At 41.6% G+C, this 23,477-nt stretch overlaps 1 non-coding gene across 1 annotated transcript; it reads right to left on the bottom strand.

Annotated features, from left to right (window-relative positions):
- Positions 1–12,908: 12,908 nt before the first annotated feature.
- Positions 12,909–13,027, bottom strand: LOC145398862 (5S ribosomal RNA). Its single transcript, XR_013897195.1, has one exon. It is a non-coding gene; the product is annotated as a 5S ribosomal RNA (ribosomal RNA).
- Positions 13,028–23,477: the final 10,450 nt, after the last annotated feature.

The raw sequence follows: 23,477 nt of genomic DNA, 5'->3' as shown, positions 1-23,477 counted from the left end.
ATTTAGACACCCGTTGGTCGTTCTCGTGTGAAATGAGGTCTCTTTGACTTCGGTGGTGAGATTCTGAGTTGCTTGTTTGGCGTTGCTACAGACCGTGACATTGCTGGCTTCAAATCTGATCTCACTCATTTAGCTTCAGCTCTAGAATCCCAACGCCGAGTCATTAAAATCCAACACACTATGTTACAGATGCTTACGACCCACCTAACTGAAGTCATGTCCACTCTAAACAACTTCACCGATATCTTCCAACGCCACCTTTCAGATCTCAACGTTATCTCTCAGTTCTTCTACCTCAAACTCAACATGGATAATCTCCAACTGGCCATTGACTCTCTCCTGTCTCAAGTCTCTACCTTGGTTCGTATCCTGGTCGATGCTATAAATGGACGTGTCACTGCCGACTTAGTACCTATCTCAGCTCTCCGTTCTGTCCTGGAATGGGCTCACTCCACCTTCGGTCTCTCCCCAGTCCTCCCCTACTCATCCCTTGAATATTATTATCCTGTTCTCGAAGCCACTCTTCTCACCACATACGTCGTCGTCCACATTCCTCTCCGTTCTGCCATAACCTTTAACCTTTTCCACATCATTCCCTTCCCTTTCCGCCTCAACAACTTGTTACAAGTATCTGTTCCTTCGGAATATTTCCTTCTCTCCCATGATCATCTTTCAGTTGCCTTCCTTTCTTCCACAGACCTCCAGAAATGTTCCTCCCTTACTCCGACCTCTCATCTCTGTGCTGCCCACCTTTTCGCTATCTTCCCTAGCAGTGCTACACCCTGTGAGTTTGCCTTAGTTCGCAACCATTCCATCTACTCGGCCTGTTCTTTTGTCCCAGCTCCTGACCTCCCGGTCCACCATGCTCACCTCAACCATGTCTAGTACTTCTTTGTTGTTCCCATCTCTGTCACCATCATGTGTCCTGGTTCTTCGGTTCGATCCGTCCCCGCTAGTGGTCTCTACAAAGCACCAGACTATTGTACCATCAAATCAGAGTCCGTCATCACTTACGCCACTCGCTATCACCAAGCTGTCCGTAAACACTCCTATGACATCTTTCAACCAATCGACATGCCTTCCACCCTACCATCTGCCAACATTACCATCACCTCCCCTAACTTGCGCATGCTAACATTCCTCAATGGCAGTGATTTCATTATGGATCAATTTTCTCTGGGTTTCAGCCGTTCATGGGTTCATCCAACAGTTGTGTTTCCCCCTGTGGTTATCGCTTTCATAGGTTTTCTACTCATCATATGTGCAGTGCATTGTTGTGTCAGAAAAATGGAACTCCGACTCCAGGAAATCAGAGTCGCTACAGGCATAGTACGCCCTACGCACGCCTTAGAAACTCCCCGTACTTAGTGCCCTCACATTCAGTGACTACCAATGCCATCTGACAACCAAACTGTGAACAGAACTCTGCCTACTAGAAAATGATAGTATTTCTTTAATGCATTATTGAGTGACAGTGTATCCTACAGGAAAACAAAAAACAAAAAAATGAACGAAGAACAACAGTAGAACTCTCATATCTACTCCTTGTTTATCATGTATCAACCTATTATTGTATAATCCCCATTATATCTATGTATACCTTCGACCCTTACTGGACCCATACCTATTAATCCTTGTATATCTTATCTGTATATATCCTTCTAATTCCCTCCCCTCAACATGGCCATGTCTCCCCTACTGCCCCTGTATCATACTTCTCCCTTGTACCAACCTCCCCGGTCCTGCCTTAGTAATATAATCAAACACCATATCACTCCTGGTGTCAGGAGACACCATCTCAGCTACCCGGGGGAGTAGTGTACCCCCTCCACAATATGTCTACTCCCTATGTATATATGTTCCCCCCCAATGCATACATGCCCCCACTAAACTTGCTGACCTAGCACGCTTTCCCAGGGCCTGAAGCCTGGGCGAAGGCGTTATTGCGTCAGTTCATAGCAGACAGCCAAGACAGGCAGACTATTTTACTGTGGGCTCATAATAAACTCCTTATCTAGCTGTTTGTACATGGAGTTTCTATCACCAAAGTATTGCAAGTTACACTGGGCTTCCCAGACCTTCTCCACCGTAAGGCCTAACCACCGAAATTCTGCGTTAGATTGTGTTATATCTGAGACCTCTTCGATTGCTCCTACTGGTCTACTCAAAGCATCTGGGACATAATGATTCATACCCTTATTATATTTTATCACACAATCGTAGTCTCTCATCTCCAACAAATAACGCGACATACGTGAACATTTAGTCTTTTTCTTAAAGATGGTGGTTAACGGTCTATGGTCAGTAATGATGGAAAAGGGTTTGCACCAAAAATAGTGGCTGAAAAATCTACACGGACTCACTACTGCCATGGCTTCCTTGTCGGTTACTGAGTATCTTCTTTTCTGTCAGGGTAAGCTTCTTTGAAAAGTATCCAATAGGTCTCAGATCTTTCTTGCCCTCCAGCTGCATAAGAGCTCTGCCAATGTGCGAGTCGCTAGCATCTGTGTGTAACTCGAACAGTTTAGCTAAATCTGCCTTTACTAGCACTGGAGCTGACACTAACTTTTGTTGAAGGACTGAGAATGCATTCTCACACTCCTCTGACCATTCAAATTTTGCGTCCTTCCTAAGCAAATTAGTGAGAGGACTGGCAATGGCACCAAAGTCAGGAATGTGTTTGCAATAAAAGTTACACATGTCCACATATCATCTCACTTCCTTGGCCTTCGTTGGTCATGACATATGTTCATTGACTTCAGGATTCTTACTCTCAGGGCGTACTCCTTTCTCTGACACTACATGTCCCAAGAACTTAATTTCTCGCCTTATGAAGGAGCATTTACTAACATTCAGCTCCATTCCAAACTCGGTTAATCTTCCAAAGGTAATCTTCAGCTGGTCTAGCATCTGATCGAAAGAGTCTGCCCAAATCACATCATCTAGGTAGTTACGGCACAATCTTCTCTAACTAAAGGGGCTAACACTTGCTGCATTTTCATCGTGAAAATAGCTGGACTCACAGACAATCCGAAAGGTAGGTGCTCGTATCTAAACAAATAAACCCAACAGAAACAGTTGTCAAGTGTTGAGATCTCTCATCCAACCGAACATAGAGGTAGGTGTATTTCATATCAAGTGGACTTCTGTCCTGTTCCTTGGGGCTAAGATAAGCAATACTCGACTCGTCAGCAACATGGTATGTCCCCAACACTTGTCCTGGGTTTAACTTCACTGGCCTCTTGGTTACGTTGATAATGGGTAAATAGCATGTTCTGTTCTCACTAACTTTCATGCAACAATTTGGTGCTAATGAAGCTTTACCCCTGGCCTTCTGAAATTTACTAACATGTAAGACATCTCTGGGGTTTCTGTCTTTTAACGCAATGGGTACTGACAAATGTCTGTGCAGGTACCATAGCCCTACACTTCGCTTGTACTAGCTCTCCTTCTGCCTTTCTGTTATGGCTAGATCGGAACCTTATTCTATTCGCTGTCTAACAAAGCTTATTTCGGACCTTGTACTGCTGACCACCCCAATGCATCACCTGACTTTCTCCGTCCCAAGTGAAAATCGCCCTACCATTTAAGTCCACACGCATGAGCACTTCTGTTGACAAATAATAGTCTGGGACCATTACAAATTGCTGCACTATACTTGTGCTGGGGGCAATATGCCGAGGAAACCTGGCCAACAACAGTTAACTTATGGTTGGACACTGAGTGCAATGAACGTTGGCACTTGCTAATCTTTAATCCTAATCTATTTGCTGTACTCTCTTTCACCAGTGTTGCTACACTGCCGGTATCTACAAAAGCTGAAACCTGATACTGTCCCAAAATCAAGTGTATCACTGGAGTGTCTATTTTGCCTCGAAATTTTTGGACTTCCTCCACCCCAGCATCTGAAAGGTTCTGACGAGTCTTATTCTGTTCTACATCCTATACGCTACACACGACATGACTGGCAGTCTGCCTTACCTCAGGGTCCTCTAGTCATTCTCTAGGCAGCTGGGAGTCTGGATGTAATTGAGAATCCTGCTGTGGAAGGGAATTAGCTGTTGTGGGAGGTATACTGGGTGCACTTCTCTCTGGTTTTCTACTCAGGTTAGGTTTACCAGGGCATCCCTCATGTCCCCTTCTAGAGTTAGCTTTCAAGCAATCAAAACAACTTTCCAGCTCGGGTTTCCTTGGACAACTCGCCCGGTCATGTTTACTGTCATTTGAACACCACCCACAAGGCCACATTGTAGGTCTAGGTTTAAAGGATACCTGACGTACGGGTACTCGAGTCACTGCACGAGCGTTGTCACTAACAACTGGATGCGTTTTTCTAGTAGGAGTTGCAACACAACACCAGACCCTTGTTGTTCCACAAGTTTTGCCACTCTATACCACTGTCTATAACCCCTCTGTCTGATTCTGAAATAAAAGTCTCCTCCATTCCCAGATCTTTAAACAACTCTAACTTCCTGGGGTATATTATGTAGCACATCTGCTCCACATTGGGAGGGTTAATATGGGGGTGTTCTCTACAAATTGCCCTAAAGTTACTCTTGAACTGTCTAACAAACCTCTTAGGTGGATCCTCAAAGTTATACTCCATTTGTGCAAACGCATCAGCTATCCCTGCGGGACCTCTGAACTCTTGTTGCAACAATGTCTTGATGTCTCTATAAGTACCACCTGCCTCACATAAGCTTAACTCTCTCAGAACATATGTACGCAACTCTGTGTTCATACGGGTGAGCGCTACTGCCTTCCATTGTTCTAAGTTAGCAGTCACGACTCCACCTGCATTAAAAAATGATCCACTAGGGTCCTGGTATGTAGACCATACATTTCACTCATCCTTAGAACGTCAACATCCTTGCACTCTAGTACTACTGAATTTCCCTGATATCTCTGCATACCTCTTACAGGCAAATTTGACCACTGTGGAGTTAACTCCCTAAATGGATTTCCAGACATTATAGGGGTATACTGTGGTGGGCCTCCAATCTTGGTGGGGGTAAGTCTGAGTGGGCTTAACATCTCCTCCAAAGCTCTAATATACTCAAAACACTCATCAATTGCGGATGGCTCCTGCTTTACACCTAATCCCTCAGGCATTTCAGTCTCAAGGTCAATTAATTTTTCAACCCAGGACCTCATAATGAATTATACAAACATGAGCAGTCAACTGCAACACCAATATAGTACACACTAAAAATACACATACCCTATAATTTTACATATAATGCCATGTACATATACCTTTGAGAACTGGGGGATGAGCTATTACCTTCATTAGATTTAATGACAATCCTCTAGATGACCTCTCAATTATTGCTTACCAGTTTAATTACCCTCACATTAATAGGTCATCCTAATGCTGCAACACAACTTGTATGAATGCTCTGAGATCCAGACTTTAGCGTGGTCAAAAGGGGTCAAAAACCAAGTCACAGAAGACGATCATTATTGCTGGAAAGGTCGGGAACTCAGATTGACGGAGACTCTCTCCCACTAGTGGCCTCTTCGGTTGCGTTTGTTACTTTATGAGTGGCCAAGTTAAGAGTGGTAGCATGCCAAAATGATGGGGTCACTCTCCAACTCGGCCAACCCAAGCCCGACCTTCGCGATTTCCCAAAATGCTCCCTCACCTTTCCATTTAGTTCCTGCAATGTCCATCTCAGCAGTTACTTCAGCAAGCAAGAGATGAAGCTATGGCATACCTAATGTCTGACTTGGCTCGTACCTCTGACTGGGGTAAAAAATATATATATATATATATATATATATATATATATATAAAAATATATATATATATATATATATATATATATATATATATATATATATATATATATATATATATATATATATATATATATATATATATATACATACAGTATATATATTATTTTAATGCATCAAAGACTCAGTTTTTACACCTATCAACCTGACAAAATCTTTCACAGAATTACCCACTAATGTTTAGTAATATCCAGCTCAATCCTGCATCATCCTTGAACATGCTGGGGTTTCATTCACATGAGACTTATATTGGAAAGATCATATTACATCTCTTGTAAAATCTGCTTCCAAGAGACTAGGTGTGGTAAGCTGACTCCCTACCTACTTTACCCCTGCACAGTTGTTGACTTTATACACGTGCTTTAGTCGCCCCTGAGTAGAGTACAACTCTCATGTGTGGAGAGGCTCCTCACATACAGCTCTTCTCAAGAGGGTGGAGTTAAAGACTTTTCGTGTCATTGATTCTCCTCCTCTTATTGACTCCATTCAACCTCTGTCTCTTCGTCGCACTGTTGCATCTTCATCTCCTTTCTATCGCTACTTCAATGGTCACTGCTCCTCTGAACTGTCTGCTTGCATCCCTCCACCTCTATGACGGGTGTGTAGCACCCTTCTAGCAACAAACTCTCATCTCTTTTCTGTCCAACTTTCTAATGCAAGAGTTAACCGTTACTCCTAGTCCTTCGTTTGTGCAACAAGTCAACTCTGGAACTGTCTCCCTCTTCTGTATTTCCTACTTCCTATGATCTCCAGTCTTTCAGACGCAATGTGTCCAGGCATCTCAAAATGAATGGATCTTGAATTTGGCTCTCTTTTGTATTGTTTTTTGTTTTTGTTTTTCTTGGATGGAACGGTTTATGGGCTTTTGGCGTTTAGTTCCTTCTTCCTTGAAAAAAAAAAAAAATGCGAATGCCCATGGAATGAATGAAAGTTATGAAACTGAGTACTTTACTGACTGCTACTGACCACAAAACACATCAGTGGAACATCTTTGGGGGCCTGAAGGTGATCTGCTTGCTTCTAGGACCTCAGCAAGGTTAAACAAAGCACATGTGTTTTCTTTGTTTATGGAACGGCCGAGCAGATGCTAAGCATTACACACAAAAGGAATGGCCAGTGCGACCAAAAGATATGGCTGGAATGTTCAGCTGTCTTGACAAACCTTTTGTTGACCCTGAAAAGGCATTCATGCCTCTGCTTCATTTGAAACATTGTTTGGTGAAGAGCTTTGTGAAGGCCATGATCAAGATGGTTTTAGCTTCCATTACTTGTGTGTGTGGGGGGGGGAGGGTTGTATCTGAATGTCTTTCGTTCAAGTACATTTTTTATTGTTAAGCTACCATCATGAAGAAATAATATATTACAGAAATTGTGAAAACATGGCGCTCGCTCGCTCGTCACGCATTCACAAAGTGCACTTAACTGGTAAATAAGGAACTGGATGTTTATTGAATAACCTATATATGGTATTTATAGATCTGAAAAAATTACAAGTATTGTTGTGAAACAGTAATAATCAGTTCCATACATCACGTACTTTGAAAGGTGAAAGGTCCTGAGGCTAGGTCACTGTAGTCAAGATTTTTAACATGTGGGTTACTGATCTCCATCTCTCGTGACACTAGATATATTGCACTTCATCTCACAGGGTTTCTAGTTGAATGTGAACAACAAATCATTTTCACCCCATCCTGCCTTTTAGACTACTGAACTGTTACCTCCAAAAGTTCCATTCCCCTTCCTGCCTTTCTGTAACTTATAACACTATTAATTAGGGAAATTAAAATTGTTGATTAAAACTAACTGTTGAACAAACCAGACAAACTGTGGTGACTTTATGCAATTTCACTAAACTACTGAAGAATTATGAGTTAATGAACTGAAGGTGAAGGAGCGGAAATTTTGAAGGCAATAATACCAAAAGATTATTTTCTCATTTGTATTAGCTTATACTAATATGCTGAAACACTAACCTCCCTGAGTACTTGGCCTGCCATACCAGACCAGGAGCCGTCCTTCAACCGCGAGCCAAACTCTCTGTCATCTGGCCTTACGTACGAGTACCTGAAGTTATTTTGTTGTTAACGGAATATCTCTTTAATTTACTATATACAATAAATCTAAAGGAGATGTTTCGTATGTACTGGAGGAGAGTAAATTAATTCCATTAAGTTTCTGTGAAAGTAGCAAGTCTTGTTTAAGAGTACTAGTAGATGGGTGTTTGGATGCCACCACACCAAGGCCGGAATCAGGCTTATTCTGACGCGAATTGTCTGATAATGTACGTTAGGAGTAATGCTGGAATAAGAACACCTCGTACCACTGGGTCACATTCTGACCATAATGCTTCTCGCGTTACGTGCATCATGTCTAAAAATGAAAATGGGTTGGTCAGAATGTGACGCAGTGAAACCAGGTGTTCTTATTCCAGTGTTATTCCTAACGTACATAATCGGACAATTCACGTCAGAGTAAATGTGGTTCCAGCCTTGGTGTGGCGGCGCCCTTTGAGTTACTGGTTCCATGTCTATAGTGGACTGGGACAGGGATCTGTGATATCGCCATGGCTGTTCAGTATGGTATAGTGAAGGTTATCAGTCTAAGGAAATGTGCATCCATAGTGTTAAAAGCTAAACAAATTCACCCTTATTTTCCTTAGGAGATATTGAACACAGGTAATGGTGAGAATGATGTGGTCACATGTGATCAGTGTGTTACATCGACACCAGAGGACCTCCATTTCACAATGGCGCATGCAGAAGAAAGAGAGAGAGAGGGGGGGGGGCAGGTTCAGGAGTTGCTTAACACAAGTAATCAGGAGCCCTGGGTCATCCATTTACTGATCGTGTACAATAAGAATGATTGGCACTGTCAAGAATGCATTGAACTTCTGCCTTATGATCTGGCTACTTAAAGACGGTGCCTGAGGTGTATCGGTTTTCAATCAATGACTTTCAGTGAGGAGGATTAAAAATGAAAGTTAAAAACCCTGTCGGCAGAACGTTTTTCCCTTTAGTAAAAACACATGACCCTCTGGCCGTGTTGCATTCCAAGGATTATTTCCTCTATATCGTCAAAGGGAAGATGTGGCTCGTATATCTGGAGAAAATTGTAGTCTACACGTCACATTGTCAAAGAATTCGAGTTGCTCCAAGTGACGATAATAATATAAACTTTTTTTTTTTTTTTTTTTTTTTTTTTAATGACAGGCCTTTCATGAGGATGACCCATTACCTCGAATTCCCAAACTGTTTCCTCTCCCAGCCAGTGTTCGATCTCATGTTTTTATTTTTTTTATTTATTTAGATAACTATTTTAAAAATTCTGTGTAGTTCATTCATTATATTTTTTAATCATGTTCATGTACGGCAATGTTATATTTGTAAAGGGTATGGTTCAGACTGCAAAAGAATAATAATTTATGATTGGCACAATTTACGGCAGAACTGTAAATCCTGTATACATTAATGGAAGTGGAGCTACAGTATATCCGCAAATGTTTCCTACTTTCAGGAGACAAAAGATCTAACTGCTTCAATCTAGCTAGTTTTTTTTTTTTGCTAAAGAGTAGCTTAATGTATTGGCAACATTGTGCACAAGCACTTGTAGCACTGCGTTTGGTTCTGCATGGCTGGGTAACATCAGTGTGCCACTGTCCGTCACAGTGTTAGAATGTTGCGGAAGTTACGCCATTTTTCCGCCTCACTGGGCTGGAGGAGGCGGTTGAAAGTGTCACATGGACACTGTCCCTTCATTTAGTGATTCTATAGAAGAGGAAGATCTGGATGACTCTTCTGGGGAGGAATATAAGCCAGAGGAGAAGGCTATTGAGAATGGGTATTCCCCCATTCTCCCCCCCCCACACACACGTTCTCTCTCATTCCGCCCAGCTGGGTGGGAAAACGTAGCTCACTGCTTGGGAAACTGGGCTAGAAACACGATGGACGGCCATCCTGCACTTATTTCTCCTGTAAGGAGTACTTTTTTTTTTTTTTTTTTTTTTTGCTTTTCCTTGATTTATATGTCCTTTTGGATTGTTTTATGCAATAATTTTTTTTTTCCGTTTTTGGTCTAGGATTGGGTGGGTATAAAATTGCAAAAATGCGTGGTATGGTACGGGTTAATAAAATCGTCAGTAGAGGACAAAAGTACATAAAGAACTAGAGAGCATTCAGAGCGCGCATACCTCCGCCAATGGCATTGCAGGATCCGGATCCTCCCCAAAATGTGCTCAATTCTATCTTTGTCCAAGGTCCACTCGTCCACAAAATTTCACTGGAATTCATTGAGTATTTTTGCAATTATTGTGTGGACAAACAAAAGAAAGTTCCTGGATCCGGATGATGATCCGGTTCACTATCAAAATCTAATGAATTGTTCCTTGGGCCATACCCTACCCCACCAAAAAAAAATAATTCAGCAAAATACGTTCGTACTTTTTGAGTGATCCTGCTAACAAACAGATAAATAAAGCAACGCCGACAAAAACATAACCTCCTTGGCGGAGGTAATTACTTTATTCCTGGACTCAGTGGGTTAAACTAGACTACCAGTGTGACCTACGTGAAATTACTCCTTTTCGCAACGAAGTCCACAGCATTATGCATGGGTCCCGTAAAGGTGAGCCGCTTACCCCCCGGCGCTGTGGGGTCGTCCACCATCACTGCTACTTGTGTTGGAAACTCTTCCCCTGATACCACCAGATGAGGCCGATGAGGGAACCTAAGATGGAATGGCATCTTTAGCTTTCCCAGTTGGATTTTAGTGCTTCATGGTATAATAGAATCAAAATACAGAGAGCATATTCTTATTCATCTTTTACATTAACTTTGGCCAGATCTTCGACACTTTTCAGCTTATTCCACATAGTCCATTGACAATGTAAGACCACATTATGGCTCTGCATCCTTTCCGTAGCACTTCTTCGTGACTAGTGCCATACTTAAATGCTAACATCTTGGTACAACTCGGCAGTCAAGATGGAGTGATGGCAATTTTTGGCCAAGTTAGAGAGAGTTTGAGGAAAGAATAGGAAATACTACTTGGATGTGGACTGTGTCAATAAGCTTGGGTACGGACTCCTTACAGTCTTAGACTGAGTGAATCCCGGTCACTATTTACACACAATCCATCTACCCTACACTAATTTTTTCACACTTCACAAAGTCCAGTGACCACGAAGGACACACACACACACACAAAAAAAAAATGTCGAAGTTATGTGGATTGAGATTTAAGACACTTCTCCAGAGACAATGAACAAACGAAGCCTCTGAAAAAAGTGCATATCTTATGCTGGTAAATCCAAGGACATAATCTGCAAATTAGAAACCGTCCTCACGTTATAAGCACTTACGTTTAGCTCATAGTCACTACATCTTAAAAGAGGTCATTGTACAGGATGCCTCAAGAAATGTCTGCCAAACTTCAGGAAGATATTTTAGGCGTGAGTTTGTGTCAAAAATGCTATCAACGTGGGTCCACTTCGCGACCATAATGGAGCTTTTTTTTTTTTTTTTTTTTCTGAGGAAGGAGAAGTCAACGGCTAGAAGCCACCAAAAGTGTTCCCTTTAAGAAAGCGTAAAAAAGTGCTAAATTCGACATCCGTTCATTTCAAGATCCTTGGACACACGTTTAAAAGACTGGAGGTCATAGGCAGACATGTACAGAGTTGACGTGTTGCATACATGAAGGACTGGGAGTATTGGTTAGCTTGTGCATAAGAAAACTGGACAGCAATTGGGTGAGTTTCCCGCTAAATTTGTGCTACAGACCCGTCGTAGTGGTGGAGAGATGCAAGCAGAGAGTTCAGAGGAGCTGTGACCAGTGAAGTAACGATAGAAATGAGATAAATATGCAACAGTGCAGCAAAGAGACAGAATCTGAAAGGAGTCAGTAAGAGAACGAGAGTTAATGATATGAAAATTCTTTGACTGATAATCTTATGGGTTAATATTCTTAGAGACCATTCCAACGATATGGTCATCAATAATAATTGTACCCTCATATCGGCTGAGAATTCAATCCGTATTGATATATAGCATTTTCTACTCAAAATTATCCCTAGAAGAAAATGAAATTTGACAGACATTTCCTAGGACACCCTGTATATACTGCAGAAGGTCATGCTAACTTTTTTTTTTTTTTTTTTAACCTAACGTGACCTACCCTGCCCAAACTTAACAGATTAACCTAACTGACTAATAAGCTAACCTAACCTAGTTCTAAGAGAACAAGCCTAGCCTAACCTAGTCTTTCCTGGATAAGAAAAGGTGCAACAACGGTACACAGAATGGAAATCAGCAACAGTATAGATGAAAGTGTCCGAGTATTATCCTGTTTCTGAATTATATTTTATCCTGTGCTCTAGTATTCGAGGGTGGTACACGGCCATATCTATTTACTACTAAAATTCCCATTTTGTTTATCTATTTGTTTGTACCCTCTAATGTATCAAAACGGTTCATTACAGCACAACAATTTTTGAATCTATGTACCTAAAATGCACTAACTTAAAGAATGCGTAAAAATAAAACGGGTGCAATGGGCCTCCAGTTACTCAAAATGTTAAGTAATACACGTCTGTATGTTATATTATGCGGTAAGTGCGGCAGTGCATATCTGTGGAGTTTCATGTCTCTGCACAGAGAGAGAGAGAGAGAGAGAGAGAGAGAGAGTCTGTCTGCCAGTCTGTCTGTCCTCTATGGAAATCAAGGGGGATGCATATAGAACACTTTTAACAGCTCTGACAGGTGTAACTTCTTTCAATGAATTTACGTGTATATTACATAAGCTCAAGTGGCTCCTCTGATGGCCAAGATTATGGTTAATCGGATATACTCAAGTCAACATGGTGGAAAGATGGCATCCAGATACCGCTGAATTTCTTCTCCAATCATATTATTACCTACAGGGGGTCGGATGGGTAGGCAAACTGATTGGTGGGATGAGTAGGCAGTGTTGGCGGGTGGGTGGATAGTGAGAAAATACGTTTCATTCATTCATTCCCAGACACCATGTATCCCAAACGGGGTGGCCAAGGGCTCAGAGTTAATTGTTTTACAGGGAGGGGCACTAATCCTCCACCAACCCCACTTGACACGTAGGGATGCCAACAGCATCTGGTGTTCCCAGGCGGTCACCCATCCAAGTACTAACCAGACCCAACGTTGCTTAACTTCGCTGATCGGATGGGAAGCGGTGTACTCAACGTGGTATGGCCGTTCCATGGTAGAAATAGGTCCATGGAGAATATAACCCTGGGGAAATGGGCCCAAGGATGAAATGGGAACCCGAGGGTCTTCCCTCGCAAGGAGTGGCCATCCAGGTCCCACGTAATGCACGATCACAGGGTTTTACCCAGACAACGCCGGGTACCTCTTCCATTTTTTTTTTTTTTATATATATATATCAATATGGATATCACCCAGTGACTTACAGGAGGAAAATTCTTAGTCATATAAATGACAGCAACCTAACCGTATATCAGTTAAAGCCTAATCGTTTATCATTTAATCTTAATCGTACTGCAGCTGAAGCTTATATGATTAAGACCAAATGATTTTCAGTTAAGTTGAAGCTAAATCGTATATCAGTTGAAACCTAATCATACATCAGTTGAAGCCTACTCGTAAATCAGTTGATGCATAATTGTATACCAGTTTAAGCCTAATAATATACGAGTCAATGCCTTATAGTAAATCAGCTGATGCCTAATCGTATAAAAGTTGACCTGTATATCACTTGATGTCAAATCGTATATCAATTGAAGCCCCATTTTACATCAGTTGATCCTGAGTGGTATATAAATTGATGCCTAATCTCATATCAATTGTAGTCTAATCGTATATCAGTTGAGGCCTAATCGTATATCACTTGAGCCCTAATCGAATCAGTTGAGGCATAATCGCACATTTGTTGACTCTATCTATCTATCTATTGCCAGACGCCATAATCCCGCAAGGGGTGGCCATCTGACTTTGAGTTATTGGTTTTATGGGGAGGAGCACTAACCCTCCACCAACCCACTTGTTGACACGTAGGGAGCACGTATGGGTTGGTTATATGGTTACCACCCAGCGTTGTAAATGGTTTCTTGGCTTACAGGAAACCATTTGGCTTGTCACTCAATGTAAAGCCACCTGTAAAGGAAAGAAGAGCAATAAGAAGTGACAGGAAAGATGGGAGATATAGGAAGAGAGGAGGGCAGGTACAGAAAAAGAATGATAAAGGATAAGGAAGAAATAGGCAGCACTACATAAAGTGAGTGGATGATGGTCGCAACCACCTACCACCAGTTTCGTCATCGTATATTACCTGACGCTTAATCGTACATCACTGAAGTCTAATCGCATATCAATTGAAGGCTAATCGTATATCAGCTTTAAGAGGTAAGGAGCAGAATCACAGCTGTGTTCACGATCTGGTGCCATGCTCATCTGTTTCTATTGTCCGCAAAAAATATTTGTTTGGTCATGGAGAGAGGATGGAGAATGAGAGACTAACCATGGAACAGGTGACCAAAAATGAGACTGGGGGATGGAATGGAGATACATATGAGCGAGGGGGAAGTTGGACGGAGGGAAGGTAAATGACAATGAACTGGGTGTCGTAAAGGGCGATTTGTTTGTTGCCAACAGTCTTTGGATTAAGGCGTCTGGCATTAGATAGACGGGGAGTATAATGCTTTGTAAAGATAAATTGTTGCTCTGTGTAACTACATGATTGTATAAGTAAATTATTACTCAACAGTAGTAGGTTAACTATTTATTTGTGCCGGTAAAATTTAACTGGTAGAGTTTTGTATGTAATGTATTTCTTCATATGAGTTGAGTATTGGACTGGATAGGTAAATTTTCTCTTTCTACAGGTATACATCATTTTATTGACAAACCTGGGGATAAATCACTTACTTCATAAACTTTGAAGGGAACAGATGGGTGGTGGGGGTAAGAACCAGGCCTCTGTCAGCAGTCCAGGTGGCCACTCTTTGTGGCAGAGTAGATGAATCACTGTACGGCAACGACGAGTACAGCTGCACTCTGAAAACATCAACAAAAGTAATGCCTTAAGAAATAAAATGAAGACCACTTGTATTAATAACACTAGCAACAACAGCAAAAAATAGCAGCAAAGGCAACACTAATGATTTTGTTCCAGCTTCTTCACTCTTAGTTATTCTCTTAGAGTAGGCTACTCCCTTCTCCCTTTATCCACGACACACTTATCGGTTTCACCACACATAGAAAAATCATATGAACAGCAAACCTCAGCATAATTCACTCCCCACTCTAATGTCAACAGTACATCCAATCATATTTTTCTTTATGTATTCAGTCAGGCACCTTTGATCATTCTTACCAGTCTCACAATATCACGTGTACTTGTGTAGTTCTTTGTGCTTAAAATATTACAACAATTAATCCTAATAAACAGCCTTCATTCAATGTCCGTTGTCCGTCTTCCCTTCCACTTCAGAACAGCCTGTTACGGTACATTATTTTCACATGGCCATTGTGCACTTCCTCATATAAGTCCGCTATCACAAAACCCTGTAACTTTTGGGTGATCATTCCGCCTAGTTAATCCCCAAACCTGTCCTTCTTTCACCTACAGTAGAACCAGATGTACAGTCGGCAAGATTTCCGACTGGACCACCTGGTTGCGGGATTTGGCTAACGTGGCAACAGCGGGCGCCCGTGTGTGTATGTGTGTGTGTGTGTGTGTGTGTGTGTGTGTGTGTGTGTGTGTGTGTGTGTGTGTTTGTGTTTGCCCGGCATTTTTTCGAATCGCTAAGCTTCATCCTCCGAATTATATTATGTGGCCATTGTATTATGCTATGATATAGGCTAATAAATATTATGTGGTTGGGATAATGGGCTGTGCACTATACTATTTGTAGTCTGAATTATATAAAATAATTCTCTTGTCTTGTAGCGTGAACCACGATACAGGTTGAGTTGTGGTTCAGAAACAGAGGGCAAGTTCACCCAGAAATGGCGCGATGTAGGGGGAAAGGGGGGAGTATGGGAGTAAGCAGCCAACAGTTATATATTCTTAGTCATTATAGTATAGTTATCAAGGTGTCAATGTTATCCTGTGCCCTGATTGATGATAAACCTATTTACTTTTATTATCTTTATATAGACCCGATTACACACTAGGATACCCTCCTAGTTAGCGGAAAACATTCCCTGCTCCACCGCCTCGACTCTCTCTCTCTCTCTCTCTCTCTCAAACTCCTCAGCTGGTTATCAGTACACACACACACACACACACACACACACACACACACACACACACACACATTATCAGTTTGTGCTAATGCGTAATGACGTTGCATGTAGTATGTTTACCTAAAATTTAATAGTGTCAAAATACAAGTGCAATACATAACCACTTCACATTACAGATTACGTTAACCAGTAATCAATACTTATTTGCATAGTTTATGTTTCAATAATAGTCATGGGGTAGCCAGACCCACACTGATATTTGCGTTAATGTGAAAGGTAATCGTGTGTTCAGTGGCGGATACCAGCTAGTGGGGAGGTGGCCGCTGACACCTCCAATCCTCATAGCTCTGGTGGTGAGCTGCAGTGTCACTGCAGAGGTTCCTGTTCCTCCAGTTATGTCAATAATTAAACTTAACATACTGATGAACAGCCATTTCTTATGGAAACTATAAACAGCCTATATGGAACTATGAAGCATATTGTGGGAGCTTTCCAGCTCTCACGCACCAGTCACAGTCTTGGTCCTTTGTTTCAGTATTGCCAGCCTGACAGTGTGCAATGTTAATGACCATGCTATTAATATTAGTTCTACATGCTTATTTACATTTGGAACAACAGAATTCAAAGCAGGATATCATTCAGTACACAGAATGCCATATACAGCATGTGTTTGTGTGTGTGTGTGTGTGTGTGTGTGTGTGTGTGTGTGTGTGTGTGTGCGTGTGTGTGTGTGACAATACGTGTGGTGGGGGTGGGGGGAGTATAGTGAGTATGAAATGTGTGCCATAATGGTAATATGGGTGTGTGCATTCGTGGCTAAGGACGCCCAAGACTGATATGTAATCTTTGCCTTTAACATTTGATGACACACACCTTAGTATTTACTTAGGTTCTGTTTATAAATTTGTAGCATGTTACATTATTATATTATTATGATTATGTTTTGGGGGTGAAACCTGAAACAGCATGTGAAGACAAACACTGAAAAAAAAATGCATTATGTGTGGCAAAATACATGAATAACAATATTTCAGGAAGAACTATTACCGAATTATAACATCTGTTTAAATACGTTGTAGGTGCAGCGATTCTTAAACTTAGATTATCGGATATCCTTTGATCTGTATGTTACGTTATACTCAAGCTTTGAGTTATGTATTGTATTATAAGTGATGTCATTGTGGACGTTCACTTAAAACTACATCGAACAGACAGCAAGTGTTAGTAGTTTACCGGTATTTGTTATTAATCACACACTGACCAACGTATTCCTGAGTAATTTTTAAAAATCTTTCTCACGACTGGAAAACAGCACCTTAGGCATGTCAACAGGTGGCAAGATGTCTAGCGAGTTGGCAAAATGTCTAGAGAGTTGTGATTGTGCCAATCAAGAAAGCTTCATATTTTAATGGAAAAAACTCTGCAATTGTAACATGAAAGCTGCGTTAAGAAATGCACATAAACGTCACTAATTCCTGTATAAGTCCCCGTAATAAAAATCATGTCAGTGAGCAAAATGTATTAGTGTCGTATCAGTTATATTGCCAGGTAAGTTATAGTAAGTTATTAAAGTTACTGTTAGATTGTTATACTGCATGGAATATTATCCATTATAATCAGAGGATAATAAAAAAAAAAAAGATTTGTATGGAACTCATTCATTAGTAGGAAGTATCCCACCCTCCTTCTCGATCACCTCTCTGTCTGTTTGCGTAGAGGCGACATGGTCCGTGTGAGCTGTTGCTGGCTTCTGAACTGTTCCCACTAGGCCTGATTGTGGGCAGGTTCATTCTCAGGCTCCCAGCAGTTAACCATAATCCTCCATACATTTTCGATGGGGTTCATATCTGCTTCCTTACTGAGCCAGTCAAGCAGCTGCAAGTCCTCTCGACCTGTAAACCATTTAGAGACTCTTCTCGCCGTGTGGATGGGGCAGCGGTCCTGAACAAAAATTGTAGGGCCGGGAGGAAACGGATACTTCCGCTCCTGAACTGAGGGGAGGAAAAAATCCTGCAAAATTTCAATGTATTTTTTAGCAGTGGAACTCCCTTCTATCCTGGTGACGTCACCCATACCATGGATGCACACCCACCCCCAGACATTGACGGTGACGTGTCCACTTCTGGCCTTCTCGTAGATGTTCCTACGGTCGTAACTGCACGTGAATAGAATATTCATACATCGCTCATATAGTTTCATTTCTAATATCTTTGACGCTTCGAGAAAAGCCATCGTTTTTCATGTTATGGTTCATTATCCACTATTTGTTTGGTATATTTTGTGGGGATTGTAAGGCTTAATAAACAGTGGTGCAAGTGTTGGTAATATGCGTTCATCTAGACGTATTATTACTATGAATATCAATTGATCCCTAAATATTTTTTAATAATATTAAAACTGTTTAGTGATACAGTATAAAAATATGGTCGTTAAAAATAGTCAATAAATTTATACATATGCATTAGAATACTGTCGCCTGCAGAAATCTTTTCTCTATCATTAAATTTTATGAATACAAAATTCCTGGTAACAGTCATATGAAGAAGAGTATCAACGCATCTCTGTACTTTGGCCTTTATCTACCTACTGCTCTTCCACACTCTCCAGTTTTTCCTCAACCTGTCTGTTTACCATAATTCTTACAATTCACCACCAAATATATATATATATATATATATATATATATATATATATATATATATATATATATATATATATATATATATATATTTTCTGTGTGTGTGTGTGTGTGTGTGTGTGTGTGTGTGTGTGTGTGTGTGTGTTCTCACTTTTACCTGATAACCATACACCCACATATCACATTAATCAAGAAACTTCACACTGACTAGGTTATATTCAACAAATCCACGTGTGCTATCGTGTCATTTACTCATAGCTGTTCCAAGTGGCCCAACATTAAAATAAATAAAACAAAGATTCTGGGTGTGGTCATTCGGGAGGGTCATACAGTAATCATATATTATTATCAGTGATCATTTTCAAAATACTATGCGACATAGGGTATTGGTTTTACACTTGACCACTCTCATTTTATAAGGAATTACATTGGCCAGTAAAGGACAGCTGGATTTATAACCACACCAAAACATACGTGAACTTCGTATGCTATTAAACACTGAACGTGCTGCCTTTTCGACGTAGTTTACGTGAAAGTCCACTGTGTGAGCCTTCATAACATAGTTAATACAATATGTAATGGATATATTGCATAAATCTATGCTACAGTATAACTTAATAAACTGATCGCTTGGAATCCGGTATGCTACCATTAAAAACAGATGCTCCTACAGTGTAATCTTATAATGAACATTAAAATAACTATTTTCTCCTGCAAGAAATAGTTATTCATAAAATATGGATTCCATATCACAGTTTTATAATACTTCAGTGTTTGTCTTCATATGGTGTTTCAGTTTCACCCCAAAACAAAATCTTAATAGCATGATAATGTAACATGCTACAGACTTATAAACAGAACCTAAGTAAATACTAAGGTGTGTGTCATCAAGAGTTAAAGGCAAAGATTACATATCAGTCTTGGGCGTCCTTAGCCACGAATGCACACACCCATAATACCATTATGACACATTTCATACTCACTATACTCCCCCCACCCCCACCATACGTATTGTCCCACACCCACACGCACACACACATGCTGTATATGGCATTCTGTGTACTGAATGATATCCTGCTTTGAATTCTGTTGTTCCAAATGTAAATAAGCATGTAGAACTAATATTAATAGCATGGTCATTAACATTGCACACTGTCAGGCTGGCAATACTGAAACAAAGGACCAAGACTGTGACTGGTGCGTGAGAGCTGGAAAGCTCCCACAATATGCTTCATAGTTCCATATAGGCTGTTTATAGTTTCCATAAGAAATGGCTGTTCATCAGTATGTTAAGTTTAATTATTGACATAACTGGAGGAACAGGAACCTCTGCAGTGACACTGCAGCTCACCACCAGAGCTATGAGGATTGGAGGTGTCAGCGGCCACCTCCCCACTAACTGGTATTCGCCACTGAACACACGATTACCTTTCACATTAACGCAAATATCAGTATGGGTCTGGCTACCCCATGACTATTACTGAAACATAAACTATGCAAATAAGTATTGATTACTGGTTAACGTAATCTGTAATGTGAGGTGGTTATGTATTGCACTTGTATTTTGACACTATTAAATTTTAGGTAAACATACTACATGCAACGTCATTACGCATTAGCACAAACTGATAATGTGTGTGTGTGTGTGTGTGTGTGTGTGTGTGTGTGTGTGTGTGTGTGTGTGTGTGTACTGATAACCAGCTGAGGAGTTTGAGAGAGAGAGAGAGAGAGAGAGAGAGAGAGAGAGAGTCGAGGCGGTGGAGCAGGGCATGTTTTCCGCTAACTAGGGAGGGGGTATCCTAGTGTGTAATCGGGTCTATATAAAGATAATAAAAGTAAATAGGTTTATCATCAATCAGGGCACAGGATAACATTGACACCTTGATAACTATACTATAATGACTAAGAATATATAACTGTTGGCTGCTTACTCCCATACTCCCCCCTTTCCCCCTACATCGCGCCATTTCTGGGTGAACTTGCCCTCTGTTTCTGAACCACAACTCAACCTGTATCGTGGTTCACGCTACAAGGCAAGAGAATTATTTTATATAATTCAGACTACAAATAGTATAGTGCACAGCCCATTATCCCAACCACATAATATTTATTAGCCTATATCATAGCATAATACAATGGCCACATAATATAATTCGGAGGATGAAGCTTAGCGATTCGAAAAAATGTCAGGCACACACACACACAACCACACACACACACGGGCGCGCGCTGTTGCCACATTAGCCAAATCCCGCAACCAGGTGGTCCAGTCGGAAATCTTGCCGACTGTACACCTCCGGACGGAAATTCGTGATACAGGATAATCCGCCACCAGAGGTCAGGTTAATCGCACATGTCTACCCCCCCCCAACTCCCCCTCCATCCCCCACCAAAACACTGATTTGTTAGGCGGATGGATCGGAGATATGAAGCTTCGCTCATTCTCACCTCTTGCCGCATGTAATGTTAATTTCATTTGTCTTACTATTAGGTGTATTATCAAGTGCTTAGATCCATCTTTAGTTCCATGAGAAGTGATTATATCGAAGTTTTAGCAGATTTTAATACAATGACCTTAATGTATAAAGTCTGGTTTCCAAATAGTTATCTAACGTGTTCTAAGCGATAGACTAAAATCCAATTAACAGTTAAAAGTTATATGGCCAGATAAGTCCCTCTTTGCCTGGTTATGTGGACAGCCACATATACACTCACCTACTTATCCACCTACACACTCAACCCATCCAACACAACCCACCGACCTCACCCTTGCCACCCACCCAGCCCATCGATCCCTGCCATCCACCCTGCTAACCCATGAATGCCACACACGAAGTTCACCCAACAATGCCACTCAGCTCATTTACTCACTCACTTCTCCACCTGAACCCATCCAGCCACCCAACCCAACCACCCACTTAGATCATCCCGACCACGCAATCGTCTTAACCACCCTGGCGACCAACGGTGCCCACACCCTGGCGACTCACTTTGCCCACACATCCCGACAACCTATCTTGCCCACCGACCCCTACCGCCCACCCTTACCACTCACAAATTCCACCCATCCTTCCCACTCATGAATTCCACCCACCCTGGTCACCCAACAGTGCCACTCATCTCATCCATCCACACAACCCTCCCACCTCTCCCAAAACACTCCCCACCCACCTCACCCTGCCCATCCACCCATCCTGTCCACCCACTCCTCCCACCGAACCACACGCCCATTCACTCTTCTTACCCAACCCCATTCACTCCGCCACCCCATTCACCCATTTGAACCCGACTTGTCCATCAAACTCATCTTATCCAAACCTAGCTTACCGACCCCTCCCTGACCACCCACATATCCAGCCACCTATCCACCCAGCCCACCAAACGCATCTACTCACTAACCCAATTACCCCTACAACAACCCACCCAAAACCACTCCACACACCACACCCAACAACTGTCCCCCCTCCCTCTCCACCATTATCACTGTCCACCCACCCTGGCGATGCACCGAACTACCTCACCCAACAGCTCAACCTCATCAACTCCACCCACCCACCCAACTGACACACACACACACACACACACACACACACACACACACACACACACACACACACACACACACACACACACACACACACACACACACACACACACACACACACACAGAGTGGGACTGACACAGTAAGTGCGCGTCCACAGATGTGCTAAAACAAGTGTTGGCAACATATAAGCAACACAGTAACCACCACGCTGCAGACATGCTGGGAACAGCAGCGTCCATATCATGTTGGCAACATCATGATGAAGTCTCAACTGCTTGGTATGGATACACTTATCCCATCGCCTCTCCTGCAAGTGTTCGAAACTGCACTGAACATGTTTGCATACATCTGTCCAAATACAGCTGCAAACATTTCCCGAACATGTTGCCTGCCGTGTTGCCAATGTATGTTCGAGAGCACGTGTGGACTGGCCCTAAGAGAAACAAAACACGCAAACACACACACACACACACACACACACACACACACACACACACACACACACACGGGGGGAGAGCAGATCACAACAACTTCACTCACTAATCATCCTCAGTGGTTGTTTATCCCCGAGAAAGATTGGCCCCACGCCTTACGAATTACTGTTTGATGGCTGACTGTACTGTATAATCACGGAATAGTATGAACAGCATGTAATACTGAAATTAGCATAGTTATGATAATTATATAATATTTTACCAAATCATTCGCTCATTAAAACTATTGCCAATTGGATGGCATATCATGGAATCCTAATGGAAATAAATCCATAATATAGCTGAATTAAGGGGTTTATGTCGGAGATACGAGTCAATGTACTGTGCAAGCTGCTATCAGAACAGATCTAGACACTTCCACATCTTATCCGTCCCCTTCACCGTCCGCAAATCCTCCCTCCCTCCCTTCCGCATCTGTGTGTGTGTGTGTGTGTGTTTGTGTGTGTGTGTGTGTGTGTGTGTGTGTGTGTGTGTGTGTGTGTGTGTGTGTGTGTGTGTGTGTGTGTGTGCATATATCTGTTCTTATCTAATTGTTCTTACCAAATTGTATCTTTACAGGAATGAGTCAAGCTCGTACTGTCCTGTGTATTAAACCATTCTCATCATACATATCATTAAATTTATGAATAGTTTTGGCACGCAATATTTCATTCGGTAACGCATTCCACTGATCAGTTGTTCTATTTAGGAAACTGAATTTCCTTACGTCTTTCGTACCTCTCTTTTACTGCATTTTTTTTTTCCAGTGTCCTCTTGCTGATGCTTC

The sequence above is a fragment of the Coenobita brevimanus genome, chromosome 46 (genome assembly GCF_032717465.1).
Source record: "Coenobita brevimanus isolate Jiangsu-jjx chromosome 46, ASM3271746v2, whole genome shotgun sequence".
Classification (NCBI taxonomy): Eukaryota; Metazoa; Arthropoda; class Malacostraca; order Decapoda; family Coenobitidae; genus Coenobita; species Coenobita brevimanus.
Note: the sequence above shows the minus strand (reverse complement) of the source record. Positions and strands in the feature narration are given on the sequence as shown.